We start from the raw sequence: 21,608 nt of genomic DNA, 5'->3' as shown, positions 1-21,608 counted from the left end.
CTCCCCAGTTTCATCTTTAATTTTTTCCATATAATTTTTTGATTTCTTTTCCTTCAGTCTCTTCATCATAAATTTTCCTGGCCTAGTCCCCCACTGGTATCTCTGCTTTGAGACTCTGTTAAAAACTTTCCTTGTTTCCTGTTCAGTTAGATCCTTCAGTTCTTCTCTTTTAAGAATAATCTTCCCATATAAATCTGAGTCCTTCTTTATTTTATGTGCCATTTCTAATTTATGTAATTCTTCAATTACCCTTTTAACTTCCTCTCTTGGTCTCTTTTTTTTGTTCCTGCAACTATCAAAATTCCCTTCATATGGACCTTATGAGTCTCCCATATAGTCACCTCTGATAATTCCTTTGTTTCATTCATAAGAATAAATAGCTCTAACTGTTCCCTAAGCTTCTTTTCTATATCAGGGTCCTGCATAAGTGTCTAATTTAATCTCCACGTGACCCTCTTATTTCCCTTTCCTCCCAATTGTAGTCTCGCCGTGACAGTGTCAAGGTCCTACCTTTTCCCTGAGGTTATGTTACTCCATGTGCTGGCGTCCATCTTGGATTTCTGCTGAGTATGGTGGGAATCCTTTTATGCCTTCAGGTCTCTGAGGTCCATCCCCCAGAGGGGTGTGGCTGATGACATATAAGCCTGAGGTCCGCACATGCTCTTTGCACTTGTGTCTTGTGTCTTTGTGTTGCTATTACTCTGTTCTGACTCTCGTGACTCTCCTGGAATCTGACTCGGCTTGTGACTCGACTATTCTTTGCGTTCTCCTTTGATCTGACCCTCTGTTGCTGAACCCGGCTCGTGACCTGTGATTCTCATCTGCTGTCCTGTACCGTTTTGTCCCGTTGTTGTTGACCCGGCCTGTCTGACTACTCTTTTGTCTTTTCCACCATCTACACGCCATTGGCGGCGGCCATTACCGCAGCTGAGGTGTCTCGGGGGCCGCGACCTGGTTCCTGGCTGCGTCAAGTCCATCCCCACCATCAGGGGCCCTGGTGAAGGGCAGCGTGGGACTTAGACTCCGCGCCCTGAGGGACTTCGGTCTGTGGGTGGTGGTTGTCGTCAGCCAGTGCATTACATTGTTAGGCCTGCCTGTCCGTCCCTCGGCCCCTGCCCTGACAGACAGGAGCATGATCAGATATGGTCATAACCTCTATGTTAGATTTCACCAAACCTTCCAAATGCCTGTGCTCTATTAATACATAATCCAATCATGAATACGATCTGTGAGCAGAAGAGAAGAAGGTATAATCTCTATCTCTGGGATGTTTTACTCTGCAATTATCTATTAATTGGTTTTGATATCATTCTTTTTTCAGCTTTCTTAATTTTTTCCCTCCCTCATTCTGCACACCCGAAGACGTATCCATCCGTGGATCCAAAAAATTAAAGTCTCCTGCCATGATTAGACTATCTCTCTTTAATTCCTTACTTTTCCCCATTAGATTTAGAAGGAAGTCCTCTGGGTTCTTATTTGGGCAGTAGATATTTACCGATGTATATCTTTGCCCCTGCAATTTCCCTCTTAATCCTAAATACCGGCCCTCTGGATCCACCTATTTTTCCTCAACCTCAAAATGTATATTTTTTGTGAATCCTATTGCCACTCCCTTGGCCCTCTTTATTGGTGAATCCGCATAGTACCATGTTGGGTAGTACCTCGAGTATAACTTAATGTTGGTCTAACATGAAAGATGTGTCTCCTGTAGGAAGTCCACATCTATAGAGTGTTGGTACACTTCCCTAAGTATCTTACTGTATGTCTTTTAGCCGGAGAATTAAGACCTTTCACATTATATTTCAAAATGCTAATCAGACTCATGTCTAATATCTATTGCTCTCTTACATCTACATGTCCACTGATAGGTAGGGGAACCATAGCTATTTGACTCATGGACAACCACCCTCCCCCCAATTCCCCCCTCCCCCCACACCCCCCAACCATCCCTCCCACCTCCCCAATCCCTCCTCCCTCCCCTCCCTATTCCTCCCCTAAAACCCTCTTGGTCTATATAATACCCTAGAATCTGACGTGGGACCCCCCCCCCACTGGCGATTCCTATTTTGGGGTATGACTCTGAGCATAAGCACCACTCTGGACCCCCTGTTCTCGACATAGGGACTTCTCCCTTCTTTCAGCTATTTCGAGACCCTGGGGAGCTCCAGGCGCCCACCATTACTGTAAATAATTCTTACCCATAATTCTTCTTGTGAATCAGATGAGGGCCCGTAGGAGCAATGGGCGGAGGGAGAGATGGGATTGGAGGAAAAGAAAAAAAAAAGAAAGAAAGGGGGTCACTTTCTCATCCCCTCCTCTCTAAATCCTCCCCTCTTCTCCCCCCCCCCCACCCCCCCTCCTTGGGCCCCACATCCTCCCACCTTCAGCTACTTTTTCCTATTCTTAACGTGCTGCCATTTCTCGGTTCTAATCATCCTTCATCCTTTCGGCATTCCCCTCTGACCATCCCCCTATATCTACAAACTGAAATTCAAATTTTTCACAAAAGTCTCTTAAGTCCTCTGGGAATCTCATTCTTGCGGACCTCCCATTTCTCCACCCGATCAGACATGCCGGGAACCCCCAGTTATACCGAACTCCTTTTTCTTTCATCTGATCTAGTAACTGTTTCAAAACTCTTCTTCTAGACAAAGTCTCCGGAGCTATGTCCGCAAAAATCTGCAAGTTCATTTCTCCAAGTTTTATTTCAGGACTCTCCCGCAATTTTTTCCATATTCTCTCTCTTTCTTCGTAATTATGAAAACGCACAATCACATCTCTTGGAGACTCTGACACAATACCCGGAGGGAATCTAATTCTCTCTCCAATTTTAATGGGTCTGTGCCTGATCTACATAACAAGGGTTTAAGTACACTTTTTATTTTTCCTGGTAGGTCTTTTTCTCTGGTATCCTCTGGTAGGCCCCAGATCCTCACATTGTTTCTCCTTTCTCTATTCTCTTGATCCTCCGCTTTATAAAATAACTTCCTCTGTTATTTTTCCATCTCTTCTACTTCCTTTGACAATTTTATAATCTCCTGCGCTTGGGCCTCCATTTTTCCCTCTATTTCTTCAACTCTAGCCAGAATTCTACCCAGGTCCTTATGAATCACCGCCATTTCATTTTTTATGGAGCATTCTAGTTTTGCAAACATTTGTACCATCTCATTTTTAGCAGGCATTTGAGATAACGCTCCCTGTTGGCCCGTCATATTATGTTCTATTATACTTTCATTATTTAAAGATTCATTTGGCTGGTCTCCATCCTGAATTCCAAATGACAGTCTAGATCAGCGGTTCTCAACCTGGGGGTCGCGACCCCTTTGGGGGTCGAACGACTCTTTCACAGGGGTCGCCTAAGACCATCAGAAAACACATATTTCCGATGGTCTTAGGAACCGAGACACCGCTGCTCTATCCGTCTCCAGGTGTGGGGGCGGGATGACATGCCGCCCCTGTCATCTGGACACACCCTCGGGATCAATCCTCGCCGGTGATTGGCCGCCGGAACTGTAGCTCAGGAGAGGCACACAGGCGGCCAATCACCGGCGAGGAGGTGGAGCTTGGAGAGGAGGAGCCGAGCGGCACCGCGAAGATCGAGCGAGTGAAGAGGAGGAAGACAGCTGACAGGTAAGTGTCTGTACCATGGGAAAGGGAGGGAGGGAGCGAGCGAGCCCAGGCTGGAGCAGGGGTCAGCAAGGTAAGTATCATTGGTGTCAGTGGGAGGAATAGTGCCCCATCATTGGTGTCACTAATACCAACGATGGGGCAATATTCCTCCCACTGACACCAAAGATGAGGCACGATTCCTCCCCCCACTGACACCAACGATGGGGCACTATTCCTCCCCCCACTGACACCAACGATGGGGCACTATTCCTCCCCCCACTGACACCAACAATGGGGCACTATTCCTCCCCCCACTGACACCAACGATGGGGCACTATTCCTCCCCCCACTGACACCAACGATGGGGCACTATTCCTCCCCCCACTGACACCAACGATGGGGCACTATTCCTCCCCCCACTGACACCTACGATGGGGCACTATTCCTCCCCCCACTGACACCAACGATGGGGCACTATTCCTCCCCCACTGACACCAACGATGGGGCACTATTCCTCCCACTGACACCAACGATGGGGCACTATTCCTCCCACTGACACCAACGTTGGGGCATTATTCCTCCCCCTGATACCAACGATGGGGCCGCTATTCCTCCCACTGACACCAATGATGGGGCACTATTCCTCCCACTGATACCAATGTTGGGGCACTTTTCCTCCCACTGACACCAGTGATGGGACACTTTTCCTCCCACTGACACCAGTGATGGGACACTTTTCCTCCCACTGACACCAGTGATGGGACACTTTTCCTCCCACTGACACCAATGATGGGGCACTATTCCCCCCACTGACACCAATGATGGGGCACTATTCCTCCCACTGACACCAATGATGGGGCACTATTCCTCCCACTGACACCAATGATGGGGCTCTATTCCTCCCACTGACACCAATGATGGGGCACCATTCCTCCCACTGACACCAATGATGGGGCACTATTCCTCCCACGGACACCAATGATGGGGCACTATTCCTCCCACTGACACCAATTATGAGGCACTATTCCTCTCACTGACACCAATGATGGGGCACTATTCCTTCCACTGACACCTATGATGGGGCACTATTCCCCCACTTACACCTATGATGGGGCACTATTCCCCCCACTGACACCAATGATGGGGCACTATTCCCCCCACTGACACCTATGATGGGCACTATTCCTCCCACTGACACCAATGACGTGGCACTATTCCTCCCACTGACACCAATGACGGGGCACTATTCCTCCCACTGACACCAATGACGGGGCACTATTTCTCCCACTGACACCAATGACGGGGCACTATTCCTCCCACTGACACCAATGACGGGGCACTATTCCTCCCACTGACACCAATGATGGGCACTATTCCCCCCACTGACACCTATGATGGGGCACTATTCCCCCCACTGACACCTATGATGGGGCACTATTCCTCCCACTGACACCAATGACGTGGCACTATTCCTCCCACTGACACCAATGACGGGGCACTATTCCTCCCACTGACACCAATGACGGGGCACTATTTCTCCCACTGACACCAATGACGGGGCACTATTCCTCCCACTGACACCAATGACGGGGCACTATTCCTCCCACTGACACCAATGATGGGCACTATTCCCCCCACTGACACCTATGATGGGGCACTATTCCCCCCACTGACACCTATGATGGGGCACTATTCCTCCCACTGACACCAATGATGGGGCACTATTCCTACCACTGACACCAATGATGGGGCACTATTCCTACCACTGATACCAATGATGGGGCACTATTCCTCCCATTGACATCAGTGATGGGACACTATTCCTCCCACTGACACCAATGACGTGGCACTACTCCTCCCACTGCAAAATTACACTTATGAAGTAGCAACGAAAATAATTTTATGGTTGGGGTCACCACAACATGAGGAACTGTATTAAGGGGTCGCGGCATTAGGAAGGTTGAGAACCACTGGTCTAGATTGTTCCCAATCCGACTTCCTCTTTATTTCCTTTTGATTCCCCGGACCTTGACTCTCAGGGCTCTTTTCTTGTGTTGGCAAGTATCTCTTGATTGAACTAGATTTAGTATTCGACTGAGGGGTCTTAACCCCTCCTCCTTTGGTTGTTCTGCTCCTCATACTGTATTATATGGACTTTTCACGTAGATATAGGGTATAGTCACACTTAACCTACTGAGAACACCCAGCACCTTCTTCTACCTGCCCAGTCCTCCCTCACCAGTGTCCAGTCTCCTACTGCAACAACAAAGCAATGTAGCAAATATTGGTATAGCTATTAAGCCGTTGTCCACGGCAACTCACCAGATCCTTAAAAGTATAACTTTCTGGCTCCTTATGGATGGATGGCGGGTGATCTGGGCGGGGAATCTGTCAGTTCAGTCAAGCGTCTTGTCTCGACTGTGGGGGGAGATTGAAATCTTCCCCGCTCTGCTCTCGTTCATCGAGACCCACAAGGTAGGTCCGAGGGATTTTTACATCCAGCAAGGCAGTCCAGGCAGTTCTGCTTCAGACATCGGAGTTCGGAGCTCTCCTGAGACCCTGGCTCACGGCACCATGCTCAGGCCCCTTCCCAAAACAGTTTTTAATTTAGTATAAGTGTCATTTAATGTTAGTGGAAGTGTGTTTTAGGTAGGATAAAAAAAATCAAAATGTGCACTATTGTTTCTGGGCTCTACAAGGGGTACAAACAGCAAATATTATACACATAGGCAGTATCATTTTGATTGGCAAGAGTATGAGAATTTGTTTTCAGTTGTTCTTTGGTGGTAGCTTGTGGTAAGAACAAGAAATATACAATTAAATTTAAAAAAACATTTTTTTTGCTAATTTGTACCAGTATACCTTTGATAAAACAAAAACCTGGGAGATATCTATTACCATTAATTACCAAATAAAAGGCCAATTTGTCCTGAAAAAAGGGGTATAATTTACCCGCATACACTAAGTAGTTGCGATGATATGTACTAACACATATCAAAGTTGCAAAACTGTGTTCAGGGGTTAAGATTTGTTTTACAAAAGGGTTAGAGTATTAATTAAAATTAAATTAAAATTCAGCAGTTACAAATACTATAGCTGCTGACTTTTAATATAAGGGCACTTACCTGTCCAGGAATCCAGCAATGTCCTCAACTTTGGGTGCAGATGTCAGTATCTTCGGTACAACTTAGGTCCTACTGTACATGCTCGAGCCCTGTTGTGCTTTGAGAATGGTCCCACAGTCTTCTTGGACCTGTGTGTCTCAAAAGGCTGCACGGGGAAGGAGGAGAAAGCCAAGTGCTTTGAGAATGGTCCCACAGTCTTCCTGGACCTGTGTGTCTCAAAAGGCTGCAGTGGGAAGGAGGAGAAAGCCAAGTGCTTTGAGAATGGTCCCATAGTCTTCTTGGACCTGTGTGTCTCAAAAGGCTGCACGGGAAGGAGAAGAAAGCCAAGTGCTTTGAGAATGGTCCCACAGTCTTCTTGGACCTGTGTGTCTCAAAAGGCTGCACGGGAAGGAGGAGAAAGCCAAGTGCTTTGAGAATGGTCCCACAGTCTTCTTGGACCTGTGTGTCTCAAAAGGCTGCACGGGAAGGAGGAGAAAGCCAAGTGCTTTGAGAATGGTCCCACAGTCTTCTTGGACCTGTGTGTCTCAAAAGGCTGCACGGGAAGGAGGAGAAAGCCAAGTGCTTTGAGAATGGTCCCACTGTCTTCTTGGACCTGTTTCTCAAAAGGCTGCACGGGAAGGAGGAGAAAGCCAAGTGCTTTGAGAATGGTCCCACAGTCTTCTTGGACCTGTGTGTCTCAAAAGGCTGCACGGGGAAGGAGGAGAAAGCCAAGTGCTTTGAGAATGGTCCCACAGTCTTCCTGGACCTGTGTGTCTCAAAAGGCTGCAGTGGGAAGGAGGAGAAAGCCAAGTGCTTTGAGAATGGTCCCATAGTCTTCTTGGACCTGTGTGTCTCAAAAGGCTGCACGGGAAGGAGAAGAAAGCCAAGTGCTTTGAGAATGGTCCCACAGTCTTCTTGGACCTGTGTGTCTCAAAAGGCTGCACGGGAAGGAGGAGAAAGCCAAGTGCTTTGAGAATGGTCCCACAGTCTTCTTGGACCTGTGTGTCTCAAAAGGCTGCACGGGAAGGAGGAGAAAGCCAAGTGCTTTGAGAATGGTCCCACAGTCTTCTTGGACCTGTGTGTCTCAAAAGGCTGCACGGGAAGGAGGAGAAAGCCAAGTGCTTTGAGAATGGTCCCACTGTCTTCTTGGACCTGTTTCTCAAAAGGCTGCACGGGAAGGAGGAGAAAGCCAAGTGCTTTGAGAATGGTCCCACAGTCTTCTTGGACCTGTGTGTCTCAAAAGGCTGCACGGGAAGGAGGAGAAAGCCAAGTGCTTTGAGAATGGTCCCACAGTCTTCTTGGACCTGTGTGTCTCAAAAGGCTGCACGGGAAGGAGGAGAAAGCCAAGTGCTTTGAGAATGGTCCCACAGTCTTCTTGGACCTGTGTGTCTCAAAAGGCTGCACGGGAAGGAGGAGAAAGCCAAGTGCTTTGAGAATGGTCCCACAGTCTTCTTGGACCTGTGTGTCTCAAAAGGCTGCACGGGAAGGAGGAGAAAGCCAAGTGCTTTGAGAATGGTCCCACAGTCTTCTTGGACCTGTGTGTCTCAAAAGGCTGCACGGGAAGGAGGAGAAAGCCAAGTGCTTTGAGAATGGTCCCACTGTCTTCTTGGACCTGTTTCTCAAAAGGCTGCACGGGAAGGAGGAGAAAGCCAAGTGCTTTGAGAATGGTCCCACAGTCTTCTTGGACCTGTGTGTCTCAAAAGGCTGCTCGGGAAGGAGGAGAAAGCCAAGTGCTTTGAGAATGGTCCCACTGTCTTCTTGGACCTGTTTCTCAAAAGGCTGCACGGGAAGGAGGAGAAAGCCAAGTGCTTTGAGAATGGTCCCACAGTCTTCTTGGACCTGTGTGTCTCAAAAGGCTGCACGGGAAGGAGGAGAAAGCCAAGTGCTTTGAGAATGGTCCCACAGTCTTCTTGGACCTGTGTGTCTCAAAAGGCTGCACGGGAAGGAGGAGAAAGCCAAGTGCTTTGAGAATGGTCCCACTGTCTTTTTGGACCTGTTTCTCAAAAGGCTGCACGGGAAGGAGGAGAAAGCCAAGTGCTTTGAGAATGGTCCCACAGTCTTCTTGGACCTGTGTGTCTCAAAAGGCTGCACGGGAAGGAGGAGACAGCCAAGTGCTTTGAGAATGGTCCCACAGTCTTCTTGGACCTGTGTGTCTCAAAAGGCTGCACGGGAAGGAGGAGAAAGCCAAGTGCTTTGAGAATGGTCCCACAGTCTTCTTGGACCTGTGTGTCTCAAAAGGCTGCTCGGGAAGGAGGAGAAAGCCAAGTGCTTTGAGAATGGTCCCACTGTCTTCTTGGACCTGTTTCTCAAAAGGCTGCACGGGAAGGAGGAGAAAGCCAAGTGCTTTGAGAATGGTCCCACAGTCTTCTTGGACCTGTGTGTCTCAAAAGGCTGCACGGGAAGGAGGAGAAAGCCAAGTGCTTTGAGAATGGTCCCACTGTCTTCTTGGACCTGTTTCTCAAAAGGCTGCACGGGAAGGAGGAGAAAGCCAAGTGCTTTGAGAATGGTCCCACAGTCTTCTTGGACCTGTGTGTCTCAAAAGGCTGCACGGGAAGGAGAAGAAAGCCAAGTGCTTTGAGAATGGTCCCTGCCCCAAAGCACCTTGTCCCCATGTGGATGGGGACAAGGACCTCTTCCCCACAACCGTGACCGGTGGTTGTGGGGGTCTGTGGGCAGGGGAGCTTATTGGAATCTGGAAGCCCCCTTTAACAATGGGGCCCCCAGATCCCCCCCCCCATTATGAATGTACGTGGCACACGGTACCGCTAACCATTCACAAAAAAAAAATGTATTGTAAAAAATGACAGTAGACAGTATTTGACAATTCCTTTATTAGAAATGTAGCAGGCTCCTTGTACAAGAGGATTCAGAAGGAATCACATGTTCAGTAGTCAGTCCTTTCTCTCTCTCCCCTATTTGTAAAACCTGGGCATTCTGCCAAGTTCATGACTCATCCACTACACAGCAAAGAATGCAGGGAGGGGGAGGAAGCAGGAAGTGAAGGGGAGAACAGAGAGACATGAGGCTGGAGAAAAGACAGGGACACGTGGAGCCCGTCCAAGCAGGGGAGGAGGCACTACAGCACCCAGCGCGGATAGAGGAACCCTGCTGTGTGTTCAGAGTCTGGTGAGCTGTCCCCCTGGAGAGAGTAAGACACACCATTTACACTTTGCATATAGACTGGGACTTCCGTACCCCACTGCTGGGATCTCACCCATCCGGGGCCCTGTGCAAGCCACAGATCCTGCGACTGCCCCTGGTCTTGGGGTGCTTTGTGTTGTGTGTAGACACTGAGGTTGGACCCTCTCAGCCCAGAAACCTAGTGAAATCTGATGTAACCCACACCAGCTGAAACTCCAAAGAAGCCTTCAGCTGCTATTTACTTCATTTTAAGGACTAAACGTGCACCAACTAGAGCTCCACCGTTACAAGGACTGAAGTGGGGGAATCTGGCTTAGTAGCCTTATTAGAGGTACCACTTTATTGCATTCTGTTCTGACTCTGAGGTGATTTTTGGCTAACGCCCCTCAGAAGCAGAATCATACACCGGTGTGGGTAATACATTTCATTGATAGAGTATAAGTAAGTTTATTTGTTTGATATCAGTTGTATTCTGCTTAAAGTGCAACTCTGCCATCAGGAGACTCTTGGCTGTGAAGCCCTCTAGTGGCAGACCAAATTTACTGCATTGCATAAAAGAAGAAAAGTAAGTTTTGAAGTTGAAAGGGGAACCCCACCCCTCTACACTGCATTTCATTCTCCATAAAATTGTTCTTGTTTCATTTAACCCTGTGTCAGCAAATTTCTTGGCGGGATATTTGCTCTTCATTACCAGTTGTGCCAGAGGGATTGGGTTTGCTTAGGGTTGGATCTATTGAGCGCAGGACCCATAATATATTCCAGCTTGTCCCAAGGGCAGTGCTACAAAAACAAAGATTAAAAAAAAATGTCCCCTGAAGTAGATCCAACGTCAATCCCGATGGCTGCCACCACCACCGACCTGAAAAAAGGAAAAAAAAAAAAATGCTCTGCTCTTGACGCTGGCACCCGCTGTGTGACAGCTGTCTGACAGCTCCTAAATACTGTGATGGTGTCACAAGGGATGGGGTCATCCCACCCCCTTGTGATGTCATCATGCGCTGTGAGTGGCCACAGCTAGTCAGGCACATTGCTTTGACCATTCAGGGCACAGTGAATTGTGGGGTGTGGCAGGCGAGCAGCCGCCGAATGCCCTTACTTTTCGTGTGTTTGCAGAGCACACAAACAGCCAATGTTCGAGTCGAACTTATGTTCGACTCAAACATCAAGCCCAACCCTATTCTCAATACACCTTTGATTGTACTGTATATTACTGTACATTACCATCATTAAATTCCCTGACAATACTATGGTGGTTGGTTGTATTGAAGCAGGGGATGAGGAACTTTACAGAGAAGAACTTGGGAAGGTAGTTGAGTGCAAAACTATATATAATATATATATATATACTTTTTTAATAAAAAATCCTAGCAATGCTCATACGTTCTGAGATTACTGTATTGGTGTACTGCATCATAGTATGGTACCCAGGGCTTTTTTTTCTCAGAGAAAAGGTGCAGGAACTGCCTCCCTCCCAGGCCACGCCTGTTCCTGCCTCCTACCCACCCCTCGTAACCACCCCTTGTCTCCACTCTTACACACCTCCTAGCACCCCCTTTAGAGAACGAGGAACCAAGTATAATTTGTGGGGCAATACAAGTAATTTAATGGAATTTGTTAATAAAAAGCAATGTAGTAAAATGTACAAAACATTAGAAATATCCAGTACTTAAAGTAAGCTCAGAGCCACTTCTAGCAAGAGACAGCACTATGTCCAGCAAGAGACAGTCCCCATATCCAACAAGAGACATCCCCATTTCCATCAAGAGACAGTCCCCATTTCCAACAAGAGACATCCCCATTTCCGTCAAGAGACAGTTCCCATATCCAACAAGAGACATCCCCATTTCCATCAAGAGACAGTCCCTATATCCAACAAGAGACATCCCCATTTCCATCAAGAGACAGTCCCCATATCCAACAAGAGACATCCCCATTTCCATCAAGAGACAGTCCCCATATCCAACAAAAGACATCCCCATTTCCATCAAGTGACAGTCCCCATATCCAGCATGAGACATCCACATGTCCAGAAAAAGACTTTCCCATATCCAGCAAGAGACGTCCCCATATCAGGGCCAGATCTAGCCTGTCTAATTTGGGGGTGCAGTAAAAAATGTCAGGGGGCAGAGGATGGAAGGTCAGCAGGGCATTGTATAAGAGTGAGTAGAGTAGTGTACAAGGGGTTGGCAATTTGTAGGGCAGTGTACAGGGGTTAGCATGGCACAGGACAGGGGTCAACAGGACAGAAGATAGGGGTCACCAGGGCAGAGGACAGGGGTTAGCAGGGCAGGGTACAGGAGTCAGCATAGCAGAGGACAAGGGTCAACAGGACAGAAGATAGGGGTCACCAGTGCAGAGGACAGGGGTTAGCAGGGCAGGGTACAGGAGTCAGCATGGCAGAAGACAAGGGTTAACAGGACAGAAGATAGGGGTCACCAGGGCAGAGGAGAGGGGTTAGCAGGGCAGGGTAAAGGGGTCAGCATGGCAGAAGACAGTGGTCAGCAGAGTTGAGGACAGGGTCACTGCTGGCAGGGCACTTTAAGAGACCTCCTCCTCCCCACACAGCACATCGCTGAGATCGGTATCCCTCCACACAGTGTGTAGCTGTCTACTGCAGCTGCCAATCCAATCAGGGAATTTCATAGGTCAGAACTGCAACTACAGCCAGCTACACATTGTGCAGATCGATGCTGTGGGAAATCTGATCTCAGCTACTGTATGTGTTGTGTGTGGGGAGATCTGTTGAGTGCCTTGTGGGCAGTGCAGACAGTGCCAGGACAAGGTCAGTTAGCAAAAAAACCCGAGCACTAATCAACACGCTTACCCCCTAAGCATAAATTCCTTCTGCAAGTCCAAATTCTACCCAAACAAAAATCCAAAAATTCCCCATCCTCACAGTCCAAACCCCCCATCCAGCTCAAATCCCCCCAATCCCCAACAAATCTTCTATGCCCCAAAAATCACCCCTCCTGATACGCATCCTCTTTCCTTCCAAAGCTCCCCTCCTAGTACAAACCCTCTCCCCCAACTCCCTCCTCCTAGTACAAATTCTCCCCCCAAATCCCCCCTCCTAGTACAAATTCTCCCCCCAAATCTCCCCACCTAGTACAAATTCTCTCACCAATCTCCCCAGTACAAATCCCACTCCTAGCTTAAATCCTTTACCAAATTCCCCCTTCTAGTACAAATCCCCGCCTCCCCTCCTCTTAGCACAAATCCTCTCCCCAAATCCCCCCTCCTGGTACAAATTCTCCCCACTCCTAGCACAAACCCTCTCCTCAAAATCCCTACTCCTAGCGTAAATCCTCTCCTCAAATCTACCCTCCTAGTACAAATATTGCCCCTCTAAATCCCCCCACCTAGCACAAATCCTCCCCCCAAATCCCCCCATCTAATACAAATCCCCCCAGAATCCCCCCTCTTAGTACATATTCCCCCTACTAGTAAAGCTCACCCTCATCCCCCCTCCTAGTACAAATATTGCCCTCCAAAATCCCCCCTCCTAGTACAAATCACCCCTCCTAGTACAAATCCCTCCTACTAGTACAAATCCCCCTCATTCCCCCTCCTAGTACAAATATTGCCCCTCTAAATCCCCCTCCTAGCACATATCAACCCTCCTAGTACAAATCCCCCCTACTAGTAAAAATCCCCCCATCCCCCTTTCTAGTAAAAATTCCTCCTTCTAGCACAACTGCCTACAAATTACCCTTCCCAGCACAAATCCCTGCATACCCAAATCACCCTAGTAGCACATATCACCCCCCATTCCCCCCACCTAGTTCTAATCCCCCCTAATTCCCCCCTCCTAGCACAATCCCCCATTCCCCCCTTCTAGCACAAATCTTCCCCAATCCTGCCTCCTAACACATCGCCCCCCCCCAATTACCCTTCTCAGCACAAACAGCCCCCCCCACCACCCCTACTCTATAAGTTCCCCCTCCCCCAATCTTACAGGAGCAACAGGAGTAGTGAGGAGATGTGGGCTCTCTCTGTGATCTCCCCCTCCTATCATACCAGCAATCCTCCATACAGCAGGTTACACAGGATTGCTATTACATCCGACGGTACACGGCTTTATTACTCCCCCATCTCCTCCAAAGACTGCTCAACTCTTGGAAATGTGGATGGGAGGTCATGAAGCCATGTACCGGTGGATGTAGTAGCGATCCTGTGTAACCTGCTGTATAGAGGATTGCTGTTATGACAGGAGGTGGAGATCACATCTGCAGATCGCAGATCTCTTCCCCGCTCTCTCCTCTCTGCTGCTCCAGTCGGGACTATTTTCTTTACATAACTGCGGCCGGCAGTAAGTGTAGGGATGGGAGAGAAAGCTCAGCGGGCACAGCACAATGTAAATGGGGGGGGGGGAGCACCCAACCTGGGGGGGGGACTGAAATCTGGGGGGGTACAGCCCACCCCAGCACCCCCCTAGATCCGGCCATTCTTAAGATCAATGTAAGGTATACTTACTGACCATTTTCATAATGGACACTTCATTTAACAGCAATGCAATGGACACCTTTACTACCAAGGAATGGAAAACTTCTTCACCTAACACCAATTTAAGAGGACATGTCTCTAATCCAAAATGTAAATTTAGACCAGCGTATGGGGGAGGTCACAGACGGGGGTTCAGTCGCAGATGGGGGCATTTTTTGCTGGAGTGCAAAAACAGAAGTTTAACTAAAGCAGGATAACTCAATCAGTAGGAAGATACAACAAGGAACTCTGCTGCATGCCGGATGGACTGCAAGCAAACACCCTGAGAAACATCTCCTACAAGTTTGATTCCCACTCCATGTACCTTTTAATATGCCCCCTCTACTCCTCCTTCATATTACTATCCTCTATTCTCAAAATGTCAATTCTTTAGCCCTCTGCTCCATCACAAACCTTTACATCTCACCCTCACTACTACCATCTCCCTACTACTGCTCTCATCACCTCCTGCTGATACTTTACTCACCTGCTGACCCAAACACCAGGACAGGAAGACATGTGCACTCATATACATCCCACTCCCATCTTACTTTCCTCACCCTCCTTCTCCTAACCTCTGGGGATATCTCCACAAACCCTGGTCCTCTAGTATCTCACCCCCACACCAGGCACCCTCTTTCCTCCGGGAATAGCCTCAATCCACTCAATTTAATATCTATCCCCATGCTGCTAAAGACCACCCTCCCTCTTTCATGTGCACTCTGGAATGCCCGCTCTGTCTGTCATAAGCTCACCTCTGTCCATGACCTTTTTGTCTCCTGCTCCCTTAACCTACTAGCAATTACAGAAATCTGACTCCAAGCAGCAGATTCTGCTTCTCCCGCAGAACTTTCCTATAGAGGCCTTCTCTGGACCCACTCACCAAGACCCGGTGGTCGGAAAGGAGGTGGAGTTGGCTTGCTTCTATCCTCACTGAGCACCTTTCAAGTCCTCTCTACTCCTCCCTCTTTAACCTTCTCTTCTTTCGAGTGTCACTGCATTTGGCTGTTTTCTTCCATTTCTCTGAGGATTGCAGTGATCTACCGACCTCCTGGACTGGTGTCCCGCTTTCTTGATGACTTCTCTACTTGGCTACCCTTCTTTCTCTCCTCTGAACTACCCAGTGTCATTCTTGGAGGTTTTAACATCCCCATCAATGTGAACAACCCAGCTACATACATCCCAACTCTTCAACATAACCTCATCTTTTGCCTTAGCACAATGTATACAGTCCTCCACTCACTCTGATGGGAATACCCTAGACTTGTTTTCTCCCATCTTTGCACTCCCTACAACCTCACAAACACCCCCTCTCCTCTCTCTGGTCACAATCTCATCACCTTCACAGTCTCCTCGTCTTCAAACACATATCCCTCCAAGCAGCAAACAATTACCCGTAGAAACCTTCACAACTTGAACCCTGCTCCTTTCCACTCTGCAACTGACCGCCTCTATGACAGAATCTCTCCCCTGTCCTGCCCTGACCTGGCCACTGCTGTCTAAAACAGTTCGCTTTCATCAACATTAAACTCATTTGCTAATCTAACTACATGAAGCATCAGGCCCCGACCATGACAACCTTGACAGACTGACGACACCAGAAATATTAAGAGGCATAGTCGTGCGCTGGAGCAAATGTGGCATAAAACCAAATCACACCAAGCTTTCACCCTATATAAATCTGCTTAACATACAATTCCTCCCTCCATTCTGCCAAACAAGCCTACTTTGTCACTCTTATTAATACCTTGTCATCCAGTCCCTGTCGTCTCTTCTCTACTTTTAACTCTCTACTTTTTCCACCTCCACCTCCACGCAGTTACTCACTCACTGCTTACGAGATTGCAAATCATTTCACAAACAAGATTGATGCAATTCGTAGGGACATCTCCACTGCACAGACATCCATCCCACTTAGCATACCTTATACTAATCCTCCCTCAACACTTTCCTCTTTTGAACTTCCTACTACTGAAGAGGTCACTAAAGTCTCATCACCTGCTCCCTGGATCCTGCTCCCATGGCTTTAAGTACCATCTCTATGCTGATGACACACAAATCTATCTTTCTACTCCTCACCTCACCCCTTCAGTCTCCTCTCGCATTTCTAAAATACTAAGTGACATATCGGCATGGATGTCACTCCACTTCCTCAAATTCAATCTTTCCAAAACAGAGCTCTTAGTATTCCCCCCAGCCCATGCCCCCTCCCCTGACTTCTCTATCAAGATCAATAATACAACCATCAGTCTCTCCCCTCATGCCAAGGTACTAGGTGTAATCCTACACTCCCATCTGTCATTTCAGCCCCAAATCCAATCGCTGTCCAAATCTTGTAGACTTCACCTCCGCAACTCTCCAAGATATGGCTGTTCTTAACCTCTGAAACTACTAAGCAACTTATTCACTCCCTGGTTATCTCTCGCCTTGACTATTGTAACTCCCTCCTCATTGGCCTACCTCATCACAGGCTATCCCCTCTTCAGTCTATCATGAATGCTGCTGCCAGACTCATCCACCTTACTAACCGTTGCATATCTGACTTCCCTCTCTGCCAATCCCTCCACTGGCTTCCCATTGGCCAACGAATAAAATTCAAAACATTAATAACATATAATGCCATTTATAGCTCTGCCCCAAATTACATAACCAATCTTGTCTCCAAATATCACTCAAACCGTACTCTCCACTCCTCGCACGACCTCCTGCTCTCTAGCTCCCTTGTCTCCTCCTGCAATGCTCATCTCCAGGACTTTTCCAGAGCTTCCCCCATCCTCTGGAACTCTCTACCCCAATTTATCAGACTATCACCTACTCTGCTCACTTTTAGGCGATCTCTGAAGACCTATCTCTTCAGGGAAGCCTATACTGCTCTCAGCTAATAACGGAATCTTCTATTCCTCCTATCAGTCCATCCCCCACAGTTATTACCTTTTATACCACTAGCCCCTCCCTCTTAGATTGTAAGCTCCCAGGATCAGGGCCCTCATAACCCTCTTGTATTGAACTGTATTGTTGCTGTATTGTCTTCCGTTATATTGTAAAGCGCTGAGCAAACTGTTGGTGCTGTATAAATTTTGTATAATAATAATTTACTAAAGGCAAATAGGCCGTGCACTGCAAGTGCAGTTTCTTTAGATCTGAGGGGAACATGAAGGGAAAATAAAAAAACTGAATTTTTGCTTGCATATGATTGGATGAAAGAAATCAGCAGAGCTTTGTCTCATCTCAGGGCTTCCCCTTGGATCTGAAGCCACTTGGTGATACCTCACTGTGATATCTCATCAGTCCGCCAGTAAGTTTGAATAGCAGTAGGAACCTCCCCTGTGATCTTAGGCTGTGTAATCCATTGTGGGCCCAATCCCCAAGGAGGCATTACGTGTCTCCCAAGATCCAATAGTCACGGCTAAGGGAGAGTGATCGGATAAGCCACTAGGAAGGTATTAAGCCGTTAGGGCATCAATTAGCAAAGAGGGACTCGCAAATGCAAGGTCTATATGGGAAGCTGTCTTATGAGATGTGGAATAGCAAGAAGAGATTCTAAGAAGGGGGTATTTCCACCTTTAGATTTTGGTGAGAGATCGTGAGGTAGAGGGTCTGTCTAGTATTGGGGATAAGATGGCATTAAAGTCTCCCATGATTAGAAGTTTTGCAGGATAAAATGAGGAAACCTCATTTCCCCATTGGAGAAAGGGGCTGGCACATACACTGACACTATTTGTAACCCCCCCCATACGTAGTACCAGCAGTGGTGTATTTAGGTATTGTGCTACCCTAGGCAACACAAAAATCATCTGGGCCATGGACACTGACCAACCCCCCCCCCCCTTCCCCCTCCTAAGGAGAGAGCCTGACATTGACCAACAACACCCCTACCCCCCATCTGGGAGAGCCTTCCACTACCCCCACCTTCCCGGCGATAGAGAGAAAGACACTCATCTTCACAGCTCTGGACATCCCCGGAAACAAGAGTCAGGCTCTACATAGACCATCAAGCAGCCCGCAGCCTCTCTCAGATCCCACCTGGTTTCCATGGCGCATGTGTCCCTTCTTCCATCCCTTCTTCTGGGGAGAGGTGCTGCCCCCCTGAAAAATGCTGCCCTAGGCAAGTGCCTTGTTTGCCTTGTGGTAAATACGCCCCTGAGTACCAGTAGAACAAATTTGCCCATAGGATCAGTGTGGACAGCATCCACTATGCAGGTCAGTGATTTGCTGATCAACACTGAGACCTCTCTTGAAAAATTAGAGTATGTGGCGTGAAACAACTTTTGAAGCCATGGTTTCTTGAGTGTAAGTATTTTGCTGCCCACTAGGTGCATCTCCTGCAGTAGTAAAATCTGTGGGTTATGTGATTTAACATGTTTAAACATCAAAGCAAGCTTGAAATTAGAGTTGAGTTCCTGGACATTCCGAAAGAGGACTGTAAACGTCTGTGTGAATTGACTGTCCATGGAAATCCAGGGAACAGAAGAGCTGGGATGCTGGACCTGGGGTTGGGAAGAGCGGGAACCTGATGGGCAGCAAAATGGACCAGAGCCAATACACCAGAGAATAGATAATCTGTACAAAAACCAACAACAAAATGGACAGAAAATGATAAAAAAAGTCCCCTGGCCGTAAGGCCAACCCTACCTAAACTCATCCAGACCAGGTTTTAATCCCTTAGCTGTGCTAACGTCCAGTTCTCCGAGGCAGCGGTGTATTTACCATAAGGCAAACAAAACGATTGCCTAGGGTGGCAATTTTGAGGGAGGCAGCGCCACCCCCTGGAAGAAGGGGCACATGTGGCAGGGATGGGGACCTGGTGAGACTCTGCCATGGAATCCGGGGAGGCTGCATGCTGCTGAAGGGTGTAAGCTTCCCGCACAAGGAAGACACTGGGCTTGGCCCTGATGGCCAGGATGGTGGATTTGGTTGAGAGATGCCGGGGCCAGGCCTATTAGATCTACTCTGACCTCTCCCAAACTACTATCTTGAAGAGGAGATCTATGAAGCCATATCTCCAGATACTTAAGGACAATCACATTCGTTGGGGGTTCTCCTTCAGATTGTCCTTTATGTGTATGGGGTCTCAATATGATGCCTTTAATCCATCTGATCTTATGTGCTGTCTGTCAAAGCTTAGTCTCCTAGATCCCACCTCTACTTCGCAGACTTCTTCAATGAATTCATCCACCCATCTACCTTTATTACTTCGCAGCTCGCAAAAGTCTTCCAATCGAGAAGCTGACAGAAGATCTCAAACAATGGCCCGGCTTCATTCTCAGAACTTCCAACTGGCTAGAACGGACTGACCTGCATGTTCTGTTATTGTTGGTTTGTCTTTCTTTTTGCCGTCCCAGTGGCCTCTTTTTGAAATCTGACAGCTGGGTGGACCTTCCCCCTTGATTTTATGCACGAGTTGTGTGCGTGGGGGAGGGAGTGGTGGTTTGCTGAGATTTGTTTTTTCTGTGGGTTTTTTTTTCTCCTACTCAGGTCAAAGCCCTCAATTGGGTTGGTTCACGTGTTGCAATGTTGGTTTATTTGTTTGGGGAGCCTCTAAGTTGATGGTAACATTGTGCCTTATTTGGTATGCGTCGGTTGACTTTTGGGCCCCCGATGGTTCCTTCCTTGGGTGGGACGGCGGGCTCGCGTTCTCAGCCCGGAAGCATAGTTACTTCTTTGCTTCTGCTGTTACGAGTAGCCAGCTCCTGAGAGCGGGTGGCACATCCTGCTCGTTGTTGAAATATGGAGTATTATCCCGCCCATTCATCTGCACACTGTTTTGCTATATGTGTCTGTGACTGGGCGCTATGGTTTGACCCCTTGTTCATTTTATGTCCCCTTTGACATGATGTTGTAATTGTTACTATGTTATTGTGTCTCCGTTTCATCGTCATATGCCTGGTTTCCATTTATGTGACTGTCTTCCTCTTCCTTTGCAGGTTCTATACTGTATATAGTTTGATATGTGCGGGGGGGTGTGTGTCCGGGGTGCTACATGCCACACTCTTTTGTTCCTTGATGTGGGGTACGGTTTTATGTGCCCCATGGGTTCCACTGGATGCACATGATGCGGCATTCTATGGGTGTTTCTGGGGTTTTTTTTACGGCACTCCCATCCGTCTACAGATTTCGTTCTCTTCTTTTCTGGTTTTGTCTATCTTGGTGGTAACCCTTTTCCTAGCTTTTTTTTTTGCCTTTTTTCTGTTCGCCTTGTGGTGATTATCCCTAGAAGTGGGATGTAATTCCCGCCAGGTATCGACCAGATTATGGGAATGAAGACTATTGCTGTCCTTGGATATGACCAAAGCCTTTGATACTCTTTCCTGGACTTATTTACAGAAAGCCTTGCAGAGGTGGGGTGTAGGAAATTATTTTCTTCAGTGGATTTATAGACTTTACAGTATTCCATCCACTTTGGTCCGTTATCATGGGGTTGAATCCTCTCGGTTTCCAATTAAGGGTGGTACCTGTCTCCTCTTCTTTTTATCATGGTCCTTGAACCCCTCGCTGTTCGCATTCTGCTTCACCCAGATATTTTGGGCCTTGAGTTGGCGGGATTGCATCATAAGATTGCCCTTTTTACAGATGATATTCTGATGTATCTTTTGTCTTCACTTATTTCTCTCCCTTGTCTCTCTCTTGTTGCTTCTGACCGATTTTGCTCATCTCTCATGATTACATGTAAATCCTACTAAATTGTGGCTATGAACGTTTCCCTCCCCCAATCGCTTGTGACACACCTTCAATCTCAATTTCCGTTTCAATGGACCTCATAATGGACCTCCTCTCTTTCTTATTTTGAAGATAAACTTACACCTTCTTATGATTTGTTGTATCGAGCGAATATTCCTCCTCTACTTCCTCAGCTAACCCAGTTGCTCTCTTCATGGCAGTCCATGTCCTTATCCTGGTTCAGTAGGGCCCATGCGATTAGAATTATGTATCTTATATATTTATAATTTTTTTTTTTAAAATATATTGAATATGGCCAGAATTGTAGAATTGTAGTATTTCAAATACAGTCAGGTCCATAAATATTGGGACATCAACACAATTCTAACATTTTTGGCTCTATACACCACCACAATAGATTTGAAATGAAACGAACAAGACGTGCTTTAACTGCAGACTGTCAGCTTTAATTTGAGGGTATTTACATCCAAATCAGGTGAACGGTGTAGGAATTACAACAGTTTGCATATGTGCCTCCCACTTGTTAAGGGACCAAAAGTAATGGGACAATTGGCTTCTCAGCTGTTCCATGGCCAGATGTGTATTCCCTCATTA

This window comes from Staurois parvus, unplaced genomic scaffold, assembly GCF_062004578.1.
Source record: "Staurois parvus isolate SC_StPar_1 unplaced genomic scaffold, SC_StPar_1.0 ptg000860l, whole genome shotgun sequence".
NCBI lineage: Eukaryota > Metazoa > Chordata > Amphibia > Anura > Ranidae > Staurois > Staurois parvus.
Note: the sequence above shows the minus strand (reverse complement) of the source record.